Source organism: Poecilia mexicana, unplaced genomic scaffold (assembly GCF_051168715.1).
Source record: "Poecilia mexicana isolate PSO_F unplaced genomic scaffold, ASM5116871v1 scaffold_14, whole genome shotgun sequence".
NCBI classification, from domain to species: domain Eukaryota; kingdom Metazoa; phylum Chordata; class Actinopteri; order Cyprinodontiformes; family Poeciliidae; genus Poecilia; species Poecilia mexicana.
Genome location: NW_028263383.1, coordinates 15,274,233 through 15,293,065, shown reverse-complemented (window position 1 = coordinate 15,293,065; position 18,833 = coordinate 15,274,233). Strand labels below are relative to the sequence as shown.

At 39.8% G+C, this 18,833-nt stretch overlaps 1 protein-coding gene across 3 annotated transcripts in view; it reads left to right on the top strand.

The window, feature by feature from the left end:
* The window catches only part of flrt1a (fibronectin leucine rich transmembrane protein 1a), a 63,705-nt gene that overhangs the window by 37,230 nt on the left and 7,642 nt on the right, over window positions 1–18,833 (top strand). For 2 of the 3 annotated variants that reach the window (XM_088012253.1, XM_088012251.1), the window contains exons 1-2: window positions 2,967–3,340; window positions 5,186–5,459. The gene's annotated coding sequence lies outside the window, so the exon portion shown is untranslated. Of the gene's footprint in view, window positions 1–2,966; window positions 3,341–5,185; window positions 5,460–18,833 lie in introns of those variants that run through there. The other variant, XM_088012252.1, reaches the window with a different exon arrangement.

Genomic DNA, 18,833 nt, shown 5'->3' with positions numbered 1-18,833 from the left:
TCACAGCTCATCCATATAACCGATGATGTACTGGCCTTAAATCACAGCCGAAACGCGCTCTGCCCAGAAGGCAGGGATCTGGAAGCTCCGGCTTCAGTGACAGCATTTCTTTCTTTTTTTTTATTTCTAACACTGAACGCAGGTTTTTCATTTGCACCTAACATCTGTGTGAAGTATTCATCTGCTTCAAAGGTTTTCCGACCGAGCGGCGCGGCTCCCTAGGTGGGCGTGACACAGTTGTGGAGACATGAAACAAACACGACATGTGGTTTAAATAGGACATCGGGAAGGCCTGCATGTTGGTGTCAGCGGCGGGACATGCGACAGTAACACAGAAGTAAGAAGCTGCAGTGCTTCCTCAGACTTTTCCACACTTTCCAACCTCGGATATTAAGGAATTTCGTTGTAATTTTATATGACAGGCCGACATAAAGGAGTGGCATAATTGTGACGTGTACATTTTTGTCATCCAAGAAAAGCTGAAAATGCAGTGTGCATTTTTTAGCCCCCTTTACCCTGGAGATTCTCGTTATTTTCAGAATCCACGTGTTCGTGTTTAGGTTGGAGAATCTGTTGCTTTTAGTCATTCACTAACAAAATTTGGTGTTTATGAAAGATTAGCAAGAAGAAAGCAATTGTGAAAGAATACAACGAGCCATCTTGGCAAAAAAAAAAAATGCTCTGGTCAGATGAGAACAAAAAGTAACAATGCACACCTTCCCATGTCAAAACAGGGTCATTTTTTAAATATATATTTGCAGGGAGGCCAGACAGACTTTAGTGAAACATGAATGAATGAATTAGATAAATACAGAGCGATGGTGGTATTTTGTTAGATAGAGGTTCCCCTTCCAGCAGGATAACGACCCTAAACATACAACCAGAGCTAAAACGGAATGGTTCATATCGAAGCATATTTATGAGCTGCAGCGGCCCAGTCAAAGTCCATACCTAAATCAAACTGAGAATGTGTTGTAAGGCTTAAAAAAAAAACATTTCCACCCATTCTGACTGAGCTGGAGCTTGATGTGCAAAGCAGGTAGAGTCAGACCTCAAAGGTTTCCATTTCACCTGCAGCTAACGGTGAATCTGCACACAAATACACGAGACACTCCCCCCCCCCCCCCAAAAAATGCCACTTATCTCCTGACTCGCATTTAAATGCAGAAATACTTTAAGATTCATCCTGGCCTCTCAGGTCTGAAGGGACTCTGAATCCCCCTGCAGCTGTTAACAAGGAAAGACATATTTTGATATGCTAGCTAAAATCCTTTAATAAGTCTGAGCTTCCAACATTTTTTTCTAGGTTGTGTTTTTTCAGGCATTTCTGGTATTAAGTTGCTCCAGTATCTGATGTGATTTGTACTCTACTCCTCTGTGCTCTAATAGTATCGTATATCAATGCTCAGGTTGTAGCTGTTGGGCCGGAAACTTGCAAAAACAATCTCTAAACCACTTTACTTCATTCAGCATTCTTCTTTTTTTTGTCATCGTGTTGTAAAATATTTTTATTTCCAGGTGTAAATTGATTCTGCGCAGAAAATTGATCCCGACTGTCTTCAAAAGACAAATTAACAGGCTCGGAACAAAGCCGAGTTTTGCAAGAACAGCACTTAAAATATTTTGTCTAGCCATCCTGCCATAAGGACTCATTATTTATTTACACGAGGAGGAGATGTGATGGAGCTGCACAACAGGGATTTACAGTTTTAAACACATAAAATGACTTTCACATCTCATATTAGCACAACTAGCTAACAGTTGGAGGAACTGCGAGTTTTCTGAGCTCATCATATGAACTACAACACTCCTAAGATTGGTTGTGGATGGCATGTTGTGTCACTTGCTAAAGGGGGAGGTTCTTAAAGAGACAGAGGCCAATTTTCAAGGCGTCATATACAGTTTTTTTTTTAAAGTTATTTTTGATGTATAGAGCATTTTCATTTAATTGTGCTATAAAAAGACTTGGAAACCACACAAAGCTTTCCCCACTTCTCTCCCTTTAAGCCTTCCTGTTATCTGCTTTGCCTCTCACGCTCTCCATTCAGCCTGAAAGAACCTCACATGTTTTTTTGTCATGATGTAGAGAATAGTTCAGTGGTTCTTAACCTTTTTTGAGGTGCCGAACCCGCCGGTTTCATATGCGCATTCACTGAACCCTTCTGTAGTGATAAATAAAATATGATTTTTTTCCCAACCCTGAAAAGATGCGACTAAGGAGCAGATTTAGAAGTACAGCGAAAGCTAAAGAATTTGGTAAAAACGGTGAGTTTTGCTGAAGTAATTAAAGACACAAGTTCAAATCCGCGCTGAGAGTGAAGCTCCTTCAATCAGTGCTCCTCCTCAGCACTGATTGGCTAAGCAATGTAACGTGATCCTCTGCAGCAAGTGATGGCAAAGCGGGGCGTCATCACGACTTTACACAGTGTGTCTTTACCTCCGCGGCAGAGGCTCCGTCGAACCCCTGAGACCGACTCTCCGAACCCCAGGGGTTCGATCGAACCCAGGTTAAGAACCACTGCAATAGTTTCTTCAAAATGGCTTCTTGTATCTGTTTGCTTAATCCGACTTGATTTTAAATGCCCCTCTGATACTGAAACAGCTGAGATTGGGTTTGCTGTACTCGGCAGTAGCATCTGCACTGAAGAGTTGTCATCACGATGCTTTACCAGCTTTACCATGCTGGTAAAGCATGGAGCTCCATGCTCCATGCTTTACCAACATGGAGCATGGAGCTTTACCAGCTCCATGCTGGTAAAGCTCAGCATGGAGCATTTACTGATCAGAAGATGGTCCGGTTTTTGAGTTTCCGCTCAGCCGTTCAATGGTGAATCCCAACGAGGATGGGAATCGGTAAAATTGCTAACATTTTGATCTTTAGCGGTTATCGTCAGATTCTACGTCATTGAGCCGTCTGTGCAGTAAATCATTTCTACCAGCTGTGAAGTGTTATCAAACTGATCAAAACCAACCAGTCTGCTGTGTTTCTCAATAATGTCTCCCTTACCTGCACTCCTTCAGGCTTTCCTGTTAAAGAACATTTGTCAAAACCTCAACATGTTCACTTTGTAACAGGCAAACTCAGGTGTAAAAGACATAAAATCAATTGTTTGATGGAGAATTTATGAGGAAGAAAGGGAAGGCATTACTTCTGTTTTTTTTTTTTAGTTTAAATCATATGATCTGATGAGACAAGTGGAGTTCCTCATTGTGACTGACAGGAAGACGGCCTGCCGTCTCGTGCCATAACGTCAGTTTGGAGACTGACAGTCAGAGACGGGGCGGCAGCGGCGTTCAGGCGTGCTTTTTGTTTCACAGCATTTTCTAGGGGGAAAAAAAGGTAATTTTGTAAGTTATAAACTCCAGGTGCTGCATATTGTTTATTTTTAATCAGCTTTGTTGGAGGGTTTGTGAAAACCGGCCTAAATTGCCTCAACGTTGCTAAACCTGGAAGGACAGTTCAGTAGTTTTAAGGTGAGGTTATGTTGAAAGGCCAGACTGTTCACTCATCACCTGCATTGGACGACTCTCTCAGTGTCTTAGTTTGAATCCAGATTAGTGAGAGGATAACGCCAACAGCTTGTTGGAGTGGTCTTCATAGTAGTTTATGCGAATGCTATGTTAGCTTAAAAAAAAAGTCACATTTTTTTCATATCAATTCTGATTTTAATCTATTTTTTTTCTCCTCACTTCTCACAGAAAATATTTTCAAAACGTTGCTTTTAAATCAATCCATTCAGAGCATCAGGGCCAGGCCGCGATGTTAATTTTTTAACTGTTTGATTACGATAATGTAGTCATAATATTAACAGATTAAAAGACATTTTGAATAATCGAGAATTAGTTGTTTTAATGAGAAAAAGCTTCTGTAGTTACCAGGATCTGACACGACCAGCTCAGTTTGTGGTTCTTTCTTCAAAATACTCATTTTGCTCAACCGTTTCAAAAGTTTTGCTACTGATGATAATCTGACGCTGATGTGTTAAAAAGCTGACGTATTTCCATATTTGTATAATCAACACTAAAATATAACCTTTACAAGACGCTCAAGATTCCTCATTTTTATTTTTTTATTTGTGGACTTTTTGTGGAGTTCTCAAAAAAACCTCATTCTCCTAATATTCTGACTTTATTCTGGTAATATTACAACTTTATTTTTTCAACTTGATTGTTGTATGACTATATCCTTGTAATATTATAACTTTATTCTCACAATTTAAAAAAAGAAAAAATCAACTTAGCCTGGGTCTATTTGGCCTGAATTCAAAGCACAAATGAAGAGAAGCTGTAAAACACGCTTGTCAAACAAGATGGCCGCCCTGCGCGTGCTGACGTCACTCTGAAGAAAAACACCAAGGAGTACATCGGTATAAAAAAATCAAGACTTTGAAAAAATAAAATCTTCAAAAGCCAAAAAATTTGATTAAGCAATAAAGTGGATTTATCACGCAGTCCTACTTTCAAATGTCGCAATGTTTGCACTGAACATGGATTATGTTTGCCAATCATCTTCCAGCGTGAGACGTACCGAGAACATTTAAAGCTCTGTAAATGTCTGGAAAACATGTATTGATTACATAGATAAACTTCTTGTTATTGAGGTTTTGCTATATGACTTGTATCGCCGAAATAGATGACTACAGTGTTTTTTTTTGTTTTATTTTGAAAAAAAAAAAGTTTTTTCCTAAAGCTGTAAAATCAGCATTTACATTGTATGCTGCTTTACTTTTATATCAGATTAAATCCTTTAGTGGAAACAGCTGTGATGTTTTTGAGATTGAAGACTGGAAAAGGCGGCGTTGGTTCGATCCCCTTGGATTAGTAGTTTGAACGTCCTCAACTGCTTCTAACCTTTTAACAAAAACTTCACTTCAAAAACTCTGAATAATCCCTCTAAGAATCACTCAATCTGAGTTTAAGCCTCTTTCCTGTTAAACTGAAGTCCCACTAATTACAAATGCACATCTGACTTAATTACAATAATAATTTCCAACCAAGACTGAATGAAAGAGCAATGAAAACAGTCTGAATGCGACGTACGACAAACGACATGAGACCGGCACAGTGTCGTAATCCGGTTACGGTTTCATCAGAAATGGTGACACTTGATTGACGCCGATATTCACAAGCGACCCTTTATGATGTTTCCGTCTCTCTCTCTCTCTGTCTCTCTTTTTCCCCGCAGGGAGCCGATCCTGAATCAGAAGCAACAACTAATCTACATCAGAGTCCCAAAAGCTGAAAACGAAAGAGCAGCTCCTATAAAACGGAGAGAGCGAGCGAGCGAGTGAGCGCACTCCTACACGCCGCCATCCGCCTCGGCTTCCTGGAGTTCACGGACTGTGTGAGCAGGAGCCTGGGAGGACAGCGGTGTTTGCAGACTTTGAAGGAGTTGTGTTGGGAAGAATAGTGCAGATGATGTGGCATCATCTCCTTCCCTGTCAACCCCACTTCAAAAAGTGAGTATGAGGATTGTTCTGTTTATTTTTGGTTCCTAAGGAACAGAAATGTGCAAAATTGAACAGGAGGAAAAACTAGAATCACTCGTTTTAATACAGATGTGACGTAATGGGACGAAGGAATTCACATGGATCGTGGCCCGACTCAGACTTTGGATGTCAATACAGCTGAAGCTGATTCCTAAAGTTTGACAGGCATATTGGGCTTTTTTGCATATCTTACAATACATCATATCTGCATATATGACAAGATGTCATCAGTACAATATTTTTCATAAATAGGAGCATAATCGTTTCTTCATTCAGACTTAATATCAGTCACATTGTGTCAGTTGTGTTAGTCTGATTTTTTTCAATCTCTAACTCAATTTTTTTGCACCATTATTTTGGTGCTTTTCTTTAAAAAAAATGTTTTTTTTTGTCTTTTCTTTGCATCTCCGCTCTCACCGCTCGGTTACTTTTTGCACCAACCTGTGAAAGCGCAGGATGGCTGGCGCAGCACCACGTTGTCCTGAATCCAAAAGCAGTCAGACTCCGGAAACGTGCGAATGCCTCTGTCTGTTTTTAAACTAACAGCGCCAAACTGTAAAGGAAGATAATCCTTCCATGATGCAACCTAATGATCGACTCACAGCCAATCAAAGTGTTTGAAACCTGGCTAATTGATTGGTGCATCATTAATACTCACTTTTAGTTGTGAGTTTTCCGATGTGTGGCTGTTGAAGCAAAAATAATTGAACATTTATGTCTTTCTCAAATGTTTAAACTTTGGATTAGCATTCTTAAATGGAAGGATAATTTCTTTCTGTGAATCTAATCTGACTCAGTGTTCATTTATTAGCCTCTAACCTAATTAGGTTATTTATTTTTACTTGTTACTACTTACACTAGGTTACTTATTAGGATATATCAGGTTAGATTTTGTAAAGCATCTGCACTGTTCAGACAAATTTAAATCACTTGCGCAGAATGCTGACCTAAAGGTTTTCCATCATCCTCACGGCCGTATAATTCGATTGAAAAGCTGTAAATAATCGCCGACATGGACGAGAACAGAACGCCACCCGAACCGGAGCAACACCTTGCACTGTCACTCGTTCCCGATTTGTGGCGGCAATTAAAATCCAACCTAAATGAAGCCATTAAAAACAACACTATTTAACCTACAAACGGTTAAATAGTGAGCCGGTAAGCACGATTATCCCCCTCGTTTTCTTTTTGCGGGCAGGAGGCCAAAGAAAGCGATCACTAAAGGTTTCTCTAAAAGCTCGCACCCATTAGAAGAACAGAACGATTTTATGTTTTTTTTCTTCTTTTTAGACCGGCTTTGCACCGGGACACCTCAGTTCTTTGATTTTAATGTGCTATTAACGTCTGGACCTAAGTAAGTGTGTAGCTCTGCCTCGTTTGAGTCATCCTAAATGAGGGATGATCTAATCCTTGCTTACCAAGTTTCTCTAAATATGACACTGTGACAGTGAGAATGATTATATTGTAGGAGTTTTGATCAGAAAATCTGATCAGTGAAGAAACTCTCCTCTCTGCGTCTTAAGACCGGATCTCTCCCACATCCGATGCCTCATACATGAGAACCCCTCTCATTCTGAGAAGTGTGCACTGCATGATGGGATCTTGAAGTTTGGATCCATTTCTAAAAAAAAAAATTAACTCATATGACTTCATGATGTCCCTATTTTTTGCAAAAGTGTTTATACGCCTTCAAGGTTTTCACAGTCAACATTCAACAACCGTAATATTAAAGCTGCAGTAGGAAGCTTTTATAAATTTTTACATATTTGTTGAAAAGCTGACCATTTTGTGATGAGACAGATAATCTGCAGAAAAAAATCTAGCTCCTCTGCCTTCTCCCAGAGCTCCCAGTGCTAACTAAAAACAACCAATCAGCGACAGGAGGCGGGTGTTAGCGCTGTCAATCACCCTACATGCACCCCTGCTAGTTCCCCCTTCGCTCTCTTGCTCTCTGCTACGCTGCAGCTAGCAGAGACAGGCTAGTTAGCATGGCCATCAATGATTTTCCTGTAACGGTGAGTCGTTTCTCCACCATCAGCACATTTAGCAGCGAGTACATTGAGTTGATTGGCAGCGCTGTGACCCGCCTCCTGGACCTGATTGGTGGTTTTTGGTCGGGAGTGATGCATTTCTTTAGACAGCAGCATTAGCTCAGGCAGGAGGTGAAGGAGACCGTTTCACAGATTCTGTTTTTCCAAAAAAACAAAAACAAAAAGGATTTCATTTAGGGGCATCAGAGAGAAGGGGGTAATTACTAATTCACATCTATTTTCATAATTTTTCTTCCATCTAACAATTTTGCACTGTGTTGGGTTGGTGAAATCCCAACAAAATACATTAAACTTGATGATGGTAACATGACAAAATGTTTCTTAAGCCGCTTTCCAACCCGGCAGTTTGCTGTATCTTAAAGACAACTGGAAAGCAATTCAACCAGAAATTACTTCATGTAAGTGATTTTCTGTGTTGCATTGCTGTTGTAATTTCCTTTGAGAAATACATTATTAGCCAAAGTGGATTTTAACTGGATGGCATTTTGCCAGCATTTATTCCTCCTGTCAGTCCCAGGAATTGCCGCCGTGCGTTTTCACTTTCAGCAAGAAGCTCAACAAAAGCTGCTCAAAGACACAGAGGGAAGTGGCTGCAAAGCAAAAAAAAAAAAAAAGATGAAAACATTTTGAAACGCAGATGCAGAGTAGAAAAAATTCTGTTCATGTCAGCTGACGGGATAGGCAAAAAAAAGTAAAATAAAATAAACTCTCACATGATTCTGAAGCTCGAGTCTTAGTCAGCTGCTTTATTGTTCCCACAAGTCCCACACGCATGTGGATGACATATGCAAACGGGGGAGCAAGGACAAGAATAAATGTCTCTGAAGTGAAACTTCCTTTTTTTAAACCCCCTGCAGACCGAGAGTCGGTCCCCAGACGTCCCGGCTGCGTGTGATGTTCAGAGGCTGTTGGTTTGTGGGACGCTGAGAGCTTAACATTTGAACTGGAATTCGGAGAGCAAAGCTAATCCACATCTTAGTGACGCCGAGGCATCGGTAGAACCGGGACGTAACGTGAAGACGTCGTCCTAACAGCACATGAAAGAGATTGATGTCATGTTGGGACAAAAGGAGGACATAAATCGTAGAGTTATGGAAGGGACATTATCAGGAAGCGTTGCATCCAGTCACGGAGCTGCGTTCGAGGGCCACACACTGCTGGTGTGGGTTGTAATCACTGGAACTAATTGTGGGGTGACTATGGTGTGCGTCATATGCCACCAATGTGTGTTTTTAATTAGACATCCTGACAGAAGTTCAGTTACTGTACAATAAAGTAGGTAGACCTCAGCAACACAGAGGATTTTCATTCCCTTGAATTCATCTCCACATCACTAGGTTGTTGTTCATGTGGTTGCCTACTAGTGAGATAAAAACACTTTTATTTACCTTGAATTACTTTTCTTTTCTGGAGAATTATAATCTAAAGGCCAGTGAGGTGCAGCTACGGCTTTGGTTTGCCTAAAACAAAAAAGAAAAAATTATTTCTAATGGGAATAGGTCAAGTGGATGCTTAGCAGTGAGAACCGCCTTACTTCTCCCAAAGTGCCAGATCCTTGGGTGTTTATGTTTTTATCTTGTCCTTGGTGTTCATTTATGTTTGGTGTCTTTTTACATTCAGTTCATGTGTTTGTTGTTGTCAGGACAGTCTTTAGTTTGTTAATGGTGATCTGTTTCTAGTGTCAGTCGATTCCCTTGGTTTGAAGTTTCTTCCAGTTGTAGTTTTGCTTCCTTTGAGTTGATTTCTGTCCCTCCCTCTGTTTTTGCCTCACCTGCACCACATTTCATCTGATCACCTCGTCTGGTTTCTTTGTCGTTTTCCATCCTGCCTCCTTTCATCATCCCATTGTTTAGTGTTGGATTCTTCCATTTACTGGCCACTTGCTTCATGATTTGCTCTCTGTGGTTTCAATGGTTTCAATGCTTCCCATTTAACCAGAGTTTTACTCTGCATTTGGGTTTGTTCAAACCTACGACAAAGAGCCCCGTTGTTCCTGTTTAATAATATTTGAGAGATGTGAAAGCTGGCGGATTTCTCCTCACATTTTCCCACAAAAATCTTTTTGTTCCGATCCATTTTGTCCTGGAATTACATAACAATTTAATTCTTTTCTTCAAGGACACAACATAGCTCATGTCTCATTGTGATAACCGATTGGTTTACAGAGTCAAAAGTCAGATCTCTAAGGCAACAGGGCTGTTGTTTGTGAGCATAAAGTTTCCCATGTTAGCTAATGTTTTACTCGAGGATTTTCGCGTCTTTTGCCTTCTGTAGATTCAAAAGCATCTGCTGATTTCCATGAATCATATTAGCAAGCCAATAATTCAGCTCTCTAAACGGTTCCCTCCATGTTATCCACGACAATTACCTGCAGTAGCAACTCAGTTTTTATTCAGTGTCTGAGCCAAATGAACTAGTAATAGTGAATCAGAAGTTTGACTTTCTTTTAAGCCACCAAAACGATCAAACAACCTTCTGCTAGCTATATGCTGACTTATAGACTGTAAGGCATGACAGCTGATGTCTTAAGAATATCATAATATTTCTACACCTTCTTTTCTAATAAAATAAACTAAACCCTCATGAGAAAGGCTCTAGTTGACTTTGTGAGACTTTTAGCTGTTTCCATTCACTACTGCTGTTTTCCTACAACCACTGTTACAAGTTCCTTTGGTACAGAAAAAGGATCATTGGTACCTGTGTGCATCGGAGTAACAACACTGGCCAGAACCAGGACAAAACCTGAACGCTGTCAGAATTTCTATTGTTTGTCTCATATGATATTTATATGTTGCTGTAATACCTGAGGGTGTTATTTTTTGGTTACAAGCTCACTTCTTTACACATGACAGACGTCCAAAATTTAACACTAAAGGTTTAGGAAGATGCCTTTCATTTGTTTTTCTCAGATCCATTTTCGCCCTGAAGGAAGGGCCTTGTTGTGTGACCGGCCCTCCCACAGCCTCGCATTTATATCGCGACTCGTCAGGGTTGAATTCAAATCTAACCAATTAAGCTAACCAACCTCCCTCTCAGTGTCAGTGTCTCTCCCAAATAAAAGAAGAAGAAAAAAAATCCAATCAAAGTTGTTGCTGAAGCGTGACAACCACAGGCCGACTCTTTGGCTTAAAGGAGGGGGGAGATAAATTTGCCTTTTATAGGCGCCATTTAAAACCATGAAGTACATTTTCATAAAATCCAGAAGCTAGCTCTTCCTGAGATTAAATCATGTTCTCTATGTAGCGTCGGGACAACATTAAAACCAGAGCCGGTTAATCTAGAGGCCCGTGAAGCCTTGAGTGTGACCACAGTCGCAGCTCGACATCCTCTGAGCTTTATTTACCGTCTGCTCTGCCAGCCTCGTTCTGGTGTCCCACTGTATCAGGCTCCAAAGTGGCAGATGTCTGACTTATTTCTACCTGTGGTCGGACCAAATTTCGCTTGCGGTGGCAAGAAACTGGATCTCAACTGCAGCCAAAAGCAGGGAAATACATGCAGAGAGAGCCGTCCACACTTATTACTCCTCCTGGTAATGATGTGTAAAAAGCCTTAAAATGCTTTTCTTTTTATTGCAGCAGCATGATTTCATGCTGAAACTTTTTCTGTATTTGTGTGAGATTTTGTCTGTTTTTTTTTTTGTTTCATTTAGCTGGGAAGCAGAGAAACCCAACGCCGTTTCAGAGAAAATGTACTAAAACGACTTACTGTTGTTCTGTCATTAGTTCTGTTTCAAATCTTTTTCTCTGAAGTTAAATATTTAGATTCAAGCAAGTAGCTGTTTTCTCTAAAGCTGTTTTTTTATGATAAAGGAGAACACCTGCACTTCTTGGGTTTATCCTTGTCTTTCCCATTTTGAAGAGGAACACAGGGAAGTAGGACATCATGGTTCCTTACATAAAAACTCTTGAAGAAACCTCAATTTTTTACATTCAGAAATACGTCAGAAAAATGTATTTGATCAGAATTAGAAGCTTCTATAGTTGTGGTGAACACTGGTGGTTTAGATAACAAAAAAAATCTATATTATCTTTGGGGATTATTTTCTCATGCTGTGTATTTACTAATTGGAATTTTAATAAATTTATTTATTTATTTTGTGTGTTTGACAGAGAGGAAGAGGGACACTGAGCGATAATAAAAATTTATTTATTTGAAGTTTTTTTTCCACATTTTTGAGTTTTTTTTAATTCAAGTTGCACAATATCTTCAATAAAAATCTAACAATGGGATGTATTTTTATTTATTTTGTTTTGATTTTTGAAGATTACCCCATTTTTTAGTCTTACAATTATTAAATGTTGTTTTTGGAAAGGCGGCAGCAGTAATAATAGGAACAATAATTCTGCCCCACGCCATGTCTGCTCATTTTGATTGTGGGGCAAACACCGTGACATCTGCCTCCTAGAAAGTAAAAGCATCTCTTTGCACTTTGTGCCTCAAAGTGTAAAAAATACCACACTTCTGCCTGAATATTAAACTTATGTATTTCTTCTGCTCAGCTGTGGAGCAGCTAATGATACGGACGTTTGAAAAGGTTGTTTGGCTGCTTTAGACGACCCGTCCTGTAGGAATATTGTGAGAAAAGGTCAGGAAGAATTTGCAGAGCTCAAATACGCTTATTATGAAAACATTTCAAAAGAGCAACAAGATGGAGCATTTGAAAAGCTTTCATTTGTCAGCTATTCTCTTCCATATAAAGACAGACAACTCAATAACTTATGAACACAGTAAAGTAAGAAAGTGAGGCATTTTTCTAAAAATACAACTTTTGTTATCAGAGGTCATCCGACAGTTTTGAATTTCTGATATTTATATAGTTTTGAGCTGCATGGATCAGTTTCAGTTGATTTAAGTCTTTGAAAACTCAAATTACCACTTGGTCATTTAGAGTCAGGTTCCATAGAAAAATCAGTGAAAAGGTGAATCTGCGGATCTGAACTGCAAATAGGCGAGGTCCACTTTGTTGCTTGTTGATGCGTTTTTCATCCCACTAAAGGATCTTATCAGAAGCACTTTGGCTCCACCTATTGGTCAGAATTATTTTGAATACTGGCTAATTAATCTAATTTACGTTATTAATGTCTAAATTTATATTTATTGTATTCTACTGTGTGCCAAATTGTTGGAGACAAATTTTCTCACAGTAATTTGCCAACAGTTTATTCTCACACCAACCCCGCTATTCATTAAATGACAAAGAAAAATTTGTGACTTTTTTTTATCTGTGTCTTGCTACATATGGGGGAAAATGTTCACATTTCAATTAAGGTTTTGCTGGGGAATTCAATGTATTTGGGTGAAGTGCAAAGCACCATAAATTCAAATTATGACGCATGATACTGAGAGGAAGAAATAAAATTGCTTATTTCTGTCACCGTGACCCCAAAGTGTTTGTTGCATTGCAGAAAAAAAACTTTCCAAATGGGACTTTTATTGATGAACCGAGGTCAGATCCAGTTCAGCTAAGATAACTAACTCCCTTGTAACACCCTGAAGAAACCCACTGGATTACACCATCGATCAAGGCCAGCATTCAGCGCGTCGCAAACACTCAATCTCCCCCCCGCCAAAAAAAATCCCGCCGACTCACGATCCAGTCCCAGCTTTGGTCACAGCGCCGGAGCATATTGCCGCAAGCAGGATGCCACCCTCATGTTAATGCCGAAAGGATTTAGCTGCAATCCATCTATCCTGAAGCGGGAACGGTGAGCTGAAGGAGTTTAGAGGGAAGCAGAGAGAGCGAGGAGTTGGACTGGTGGCACAGCAGAACTTATTATGGTGCTGTAGGAATGAAACACGACACGGCGCCGAAAAGCTATACATCAAGTAGCTTTAGGGTCCTGTGAGCTGCGTAGCCACCAACAAACACACAGCCCTCTAAAAGGTGAATCCCCCCCCGAGTGTGAATGTTGTTGGGTTCTCGGCAGACGGCTGCGGGGTTTCTCTCGCCTCGCGGAGACCAGCGGCAAATCCTTCCTATAGTAAATATGGAAAGTCAAATGAGTAATTACGGCCTTCGCATTTTTAGGCAATTAGACGTAAACATCCAGAGTGTGTCAAAGTGCTGCCGATGTGGCGAACAGGCAGCTGCGTAATGAAAGCGCGGGTCTATTTTTAGCCTCATTTCTTGGCTCCGGATCCAACCTTTCATGAACAGTTTCTGTGCTGATGATCGAGTTCATTTGTATGGAATTGATGCTGATATACATGTTTTTTTTTTGTTTTTTTTTTACTAATAAGTTGATTTTGTCTTTGTGTTTGAAGCAAGTGCAGTGATTTAGCAATGTGAAGTCACAAGTCTGTTCGCTGACGTACATGAATAGAATAAAGAAAAGAAGAAAATCTGTCACTTCCTGTTATTTAGTATACATTTAAATAAGACAGTGAGGACAAGACGTTTTAAATGTGCTGCTTCATTTAAATGCAAAGTAACTGTTGACAAGCATGCTAGACCTGTTATCATATTGCATTATTCAAAACTTTCAATTTCTTGCAGAAGTAGCTGTATGCTTCCAAATTTTGCCACATTATATCCACATACTTCATTGTTTTGTATTTGTTTGTATGTGACAGACCATCTCAAAGTAGCGCATCATTGTGAAAAGGAAGGAAATCAAAGTTTTCAAAGACTTTTTTTACAAATAAACACCCTAAAAGTGTGAATTTGAATCCTGACACCCCTAAATAAAATCCTGTGCACACATCAGCACAAAGCAGTGCATAATTGTGACACGCAAGGAGAATAACGTTTTTCACAATTTTCTTTGAAATTATATGAAAATATAAAAGTCTGAGAAGTGCGGCCTGATTTGGTAATCGGTCCCATTTGAGAAAATGCTTCATTTAACGTCCCACATCTGCTTTAGGGGTATTCATCTACCGGCTTTATGCAGAGACTAACATTTGAGTTTTTGTTTGCAAAATATCTGCAGCTCAGTCGGTGTGGAGGGAGAGCGTCTGTGAAGAGTAATTTTCAGGTTTTGTGACAGATTTTCCATTATATTTAGGTCAGAACGTTTTACTGGATCATTCAAACACAAGCATCCGTTTTCTAAACCAATCCATAGTAGATGTGACTGTGTGTTTGGGGTCGTCCTGCCGGACGGCAACCAAAGCTTTAAGCTTTATTTAGCTCTATCTATCTTAACTGACCAGCTTCCCTGTCTTTATCTTATTTATTTATTTGAATGAAAGCTACTTCACAGTTTGTTTCCCTGTGTAGATGCCGGTGCGTTCAGGGTGATTTTCAGTGTCAGTTTTCTGTCACACAGAAACTTCCATTTTGGTGTGATCTGATCAGATTCTCTCTCTTCAGCTCCCTCAGAGTTACCCCCGGGTCTCTTTTCTGCCTCTCTAATAAATGTTCTCCTTGTCTAGCCTGTCATGTTAAGTGTTTACCTCTGACTTGCTGATTGTGCGATACCGTTCTTTATCAAACCTCTTCACTGAACGGCTTTTTACTAGTTGGAGAACTACTTCAGGCTCTTGATTACATGTAGCTGAATCAGAGCTTAAAAGGGGCTCGACACAAACACTTCTTTTGCATTTTTAACTTGTAAAATCATTTTTAAAACTATGTGTTGTGCTGCTTTGTGTTTGATCCGTCACTGCAACTGCAGACCTCCAGTACTGCTGCTCTGCAATTGCCTCGTTTGCATGTCGCCCAGTTTGGTCAGTGACCATTCATTTGATTCAGGTGTGTTGGAGCAGAGATGCATCCAATAGTTTCAGGACGCAATGGCACATTACAGGCATCTGCTATATCTCATAAAACCCAGATACAATAATTTACATGTGGGGTTGTGGTGTAAAATTGAAGCTTAAAAGCAATGAATACTTTTTGCAAGACATTAGCTGGCAGTTTCCATTCACCGCATTGAAAGTCGGAAAATAAATTTGCTTCACAGAAAGGCGGAGGTTTTAGGGTTGTGTGGAAATTTATTTAGCAAAACTGCAATGGAAACACTTTTTTTTAAATTTTATTTTACACGATCTGTCATCAACAACAGGTTATTACTACTGGCAGAAATGATGAAGAAGACGACAGGAAGTGGGAGGAGGATGATGGCACACCATGTTGTTTAATGACTTATTGCGTCAATAAACTTCTCCACGATTTTAACTGTTTCTTATTTAATAGAAATAGAGATTTTTTTTACATTAGTGGACAATAGACAAAATGAAGCCACTGTAAGGAGCAATGACGTTCCTACATTTTGTTTACTTTCAAGATTTAGCTTAGAATCTGCAGAACTAAGTAAAAATACTCTTTTTGTCTTTTTTTTATTTTCCTTTTGTAATCCTTGTTCCATATTATACTCACTAAAAGATAACAGGCCCATTTGACAAAGATAAACAATCCTATATTATTACAACAGATTTCATCTACCACAAATACAATCCTACAACTTCTGTGATTAAGCTAAAGTACCATTTTCCTCTTTAATTTTCTTTCTTTGTGATCTCTTCCTTCATCCCAGTCATCACTTTGCCCATCATGTTTTGCATCATCCATTCCTCATGTCGAGCGCCTAAATCTAAAATCTAGTGCACGGCCATGTCGTGGAAGATAAGCTGTGGACCACAGTTGTCTGTTTTTTTTTTCTTTTCCCACAAGTGAAGTGGATTTTATGATATGCCAGGCTCTCCTCTAGCCATCTAAAACCCAGTTTTCCAGATTTCCCCTGTTCTATGCCACTATTAGAGTCTTAGTGAGGAGAAGGGGATTCAGTAGTCCAGCTAAAAGCTGCTTTCCGTCTCTCTCTCTCTCCGTCCTTGTCTGTTTTTTATGCAAATTGATCCAGTTCCAGTATTGGATCGGGTGTAGTCGGGTGTCCAGTACTCGGCCTGAGGCGACCGGCTGTCTAGCTCACACATTACCCCACATCCCGACTTCACTCCCCGCCACAGATCACGCTCCACATGTGGGTTAATGCTTTCAGTTTGATCGTCCGTGGACAAACAGACAAACAAAAAGGTCTCTTTAGGTATTCACAAATACAAAGAGCTGTAATTTTTTTTTGGCATTCTTTTGAGCTTGAAGAAAAGAAAAAGAGCAAACACAAGACCCCGAAAGAAAGAAAGAAAAGCTCAAAATGTGTGGCTGTTATTCCATGTAGCACCTGCTTAATCCAGAGAATCACAGCTCAATATGCTCTTTTAATCCCTCTGGCTCTCTGTGCCTCTTCAATCTCACACCACATCTATCTTGTTTTTAAAGGGCTGACCCAAATACTCTAGTGTTCAAGAGACTCGCAGCCGAAGCTCTTGGGATTCAAAAGTCATCCATTCTTTAGCACTACCCCGACTGCTGACAACACACACACACACACACACACACACACACACACATGCACACACACAAGCGCAAACAAATGCCCCTATGAACATTTACAGCAGAAAACCGCGTACATCTGCCTTTCCGCTCGTAAACCGAGTCAATATCAAACTGCGCAAAGTAACAATCTCCGCTTTTTAAATTTTTTATTTCACTCTTCAGGTTCCACTTTAAAGAGCACTGACTCCACTCTGCTGCGTCGAGGGGACTGGAGTGGAAGTAGGCATGAAAAGGGATTAGTGGGTTGCAAGTCAATTTGAATATTTTGTGGAGTCGGGGGGGAAAAGGAGGGCGATGCAGCGCAGATGTTGGTGACCAACTTCTGTATCTTTCTGTGTAAAACCGAAGCAAGTACAGAAAACCGACGCCAAAAATAAAATCCTAAAATGTAGTGGCATTTCATTTTAGAGGAAAAACAAATGCATCGTTGATAAGTGACTGAAAGGGGAGATTTTGAAAATGCTCGCTTCTATACTATGATAGCTATTTTTAAATGTTTGGTGCATAAAATTAGTTTTAACAATGCAGGGGACTCTGAGATGCTCATGGTAAAATGTTTTGAGTCAAAGTAGATGTATAAAAAAAGAGTACAACTGATTTTATTTGAAACAAAAAAGCAACATATAATAGTCCTACCTCTGAAAATATATTATTGCAGTCATAATACTGCTGCCTCTAATGGCGATCTGTTGTTACTTTCATACATATTTACATTTAGCAGTAGTAGCACCAAGTGTTTCCTTAAAGGAGTTTTTATCCTGGTTAAATAAAAGTTTATGATGCATTTTGATTTGAGACAACTTGATGTTAAGAGCTTCACAGATGTGTGACCTTTACCAATTTTTCTACTTTAATTCAAAGTTTTGCACATGAAATGTAGTTTTATGAATGCAATAATTCTAGTGACTAAAAGCAGTTTCACATTCAAAGTTTTTAACATGGTAGAAAACCAGCATTAAAGCCTTCTGTGATTAATTCTCAATTATTTTAATTAGAAAGAAATAAGACAAATTACCTTTGCAATTTCTTCAGTTTTAAGTGTAAAAAAGAAAACATGACACCCTGAGACCCTCTTTATACATTAACATGCCCCCACAGTAACAGCCCCAATCTCCACCAAGATTAAACGTAATCCTGCACAAACATTCAGACTGACAAATGACATGCAGTGCTTATTTCTCCCTTAAATGATCCCTGATCTGCTTCGGTGCCACTGCTCTCGGAGTGTTTGCTTATGTTTATGTATCGAAACGCTGATTCACGACACTCGTAAAATTTCGAGGTGACTCCGGCGGCCTTTGCGGAGGCACGTTCAGCGCCATGTTTGCAGATGTGCATTTACTAAATTTGACTCCCAGCAGAGTTTGTCATTCATTTGGTTAATTATCGCGCTGTTTGACTCGCACTCCTGGGAATCCTGTAATCTCTATAAGAGGCGACTCGCTCTGGCAGATCACCTCGGATTTGTGGGAGAATCAATATTCGTGCTGGGCTGCGCTTGGCTGCCGCGTGGGGCTGAACGATGCAAACCGAAGATGCTGGCTGTTGAACTCCGTGATGGGCTCAAGTTGTCACCGATAGTGTTGCAATTTGCCAGTTTCCGAATCCCAGCAATCAATTCCGCGCTTCGCTGTTGTGATATCGCTCATTTAATCAGCAACAACAGCAAATCAGGACACCAATCACGGCCTCAGTGCAGCTTATGTAAATTCCCCCTGCACAACCTGTTAATGAGGTACCAATACCTCCTGATTTGGCTGCAGATAATATCTTTGTATAACTCTTATTAAATTTGCCTCATGACCATCTCTGTGCAGCTTACAGTCATACATAATAACTATAGAGCTTCCTAAGCTCTTGTTAATCATTTATGCTTTTTTCAAAACTTATTTGTGCATTTTCTGAAGACGAGGTTTGATTATAAGGTTGAGAATTTATCTTTCATAGCTCCTCTAT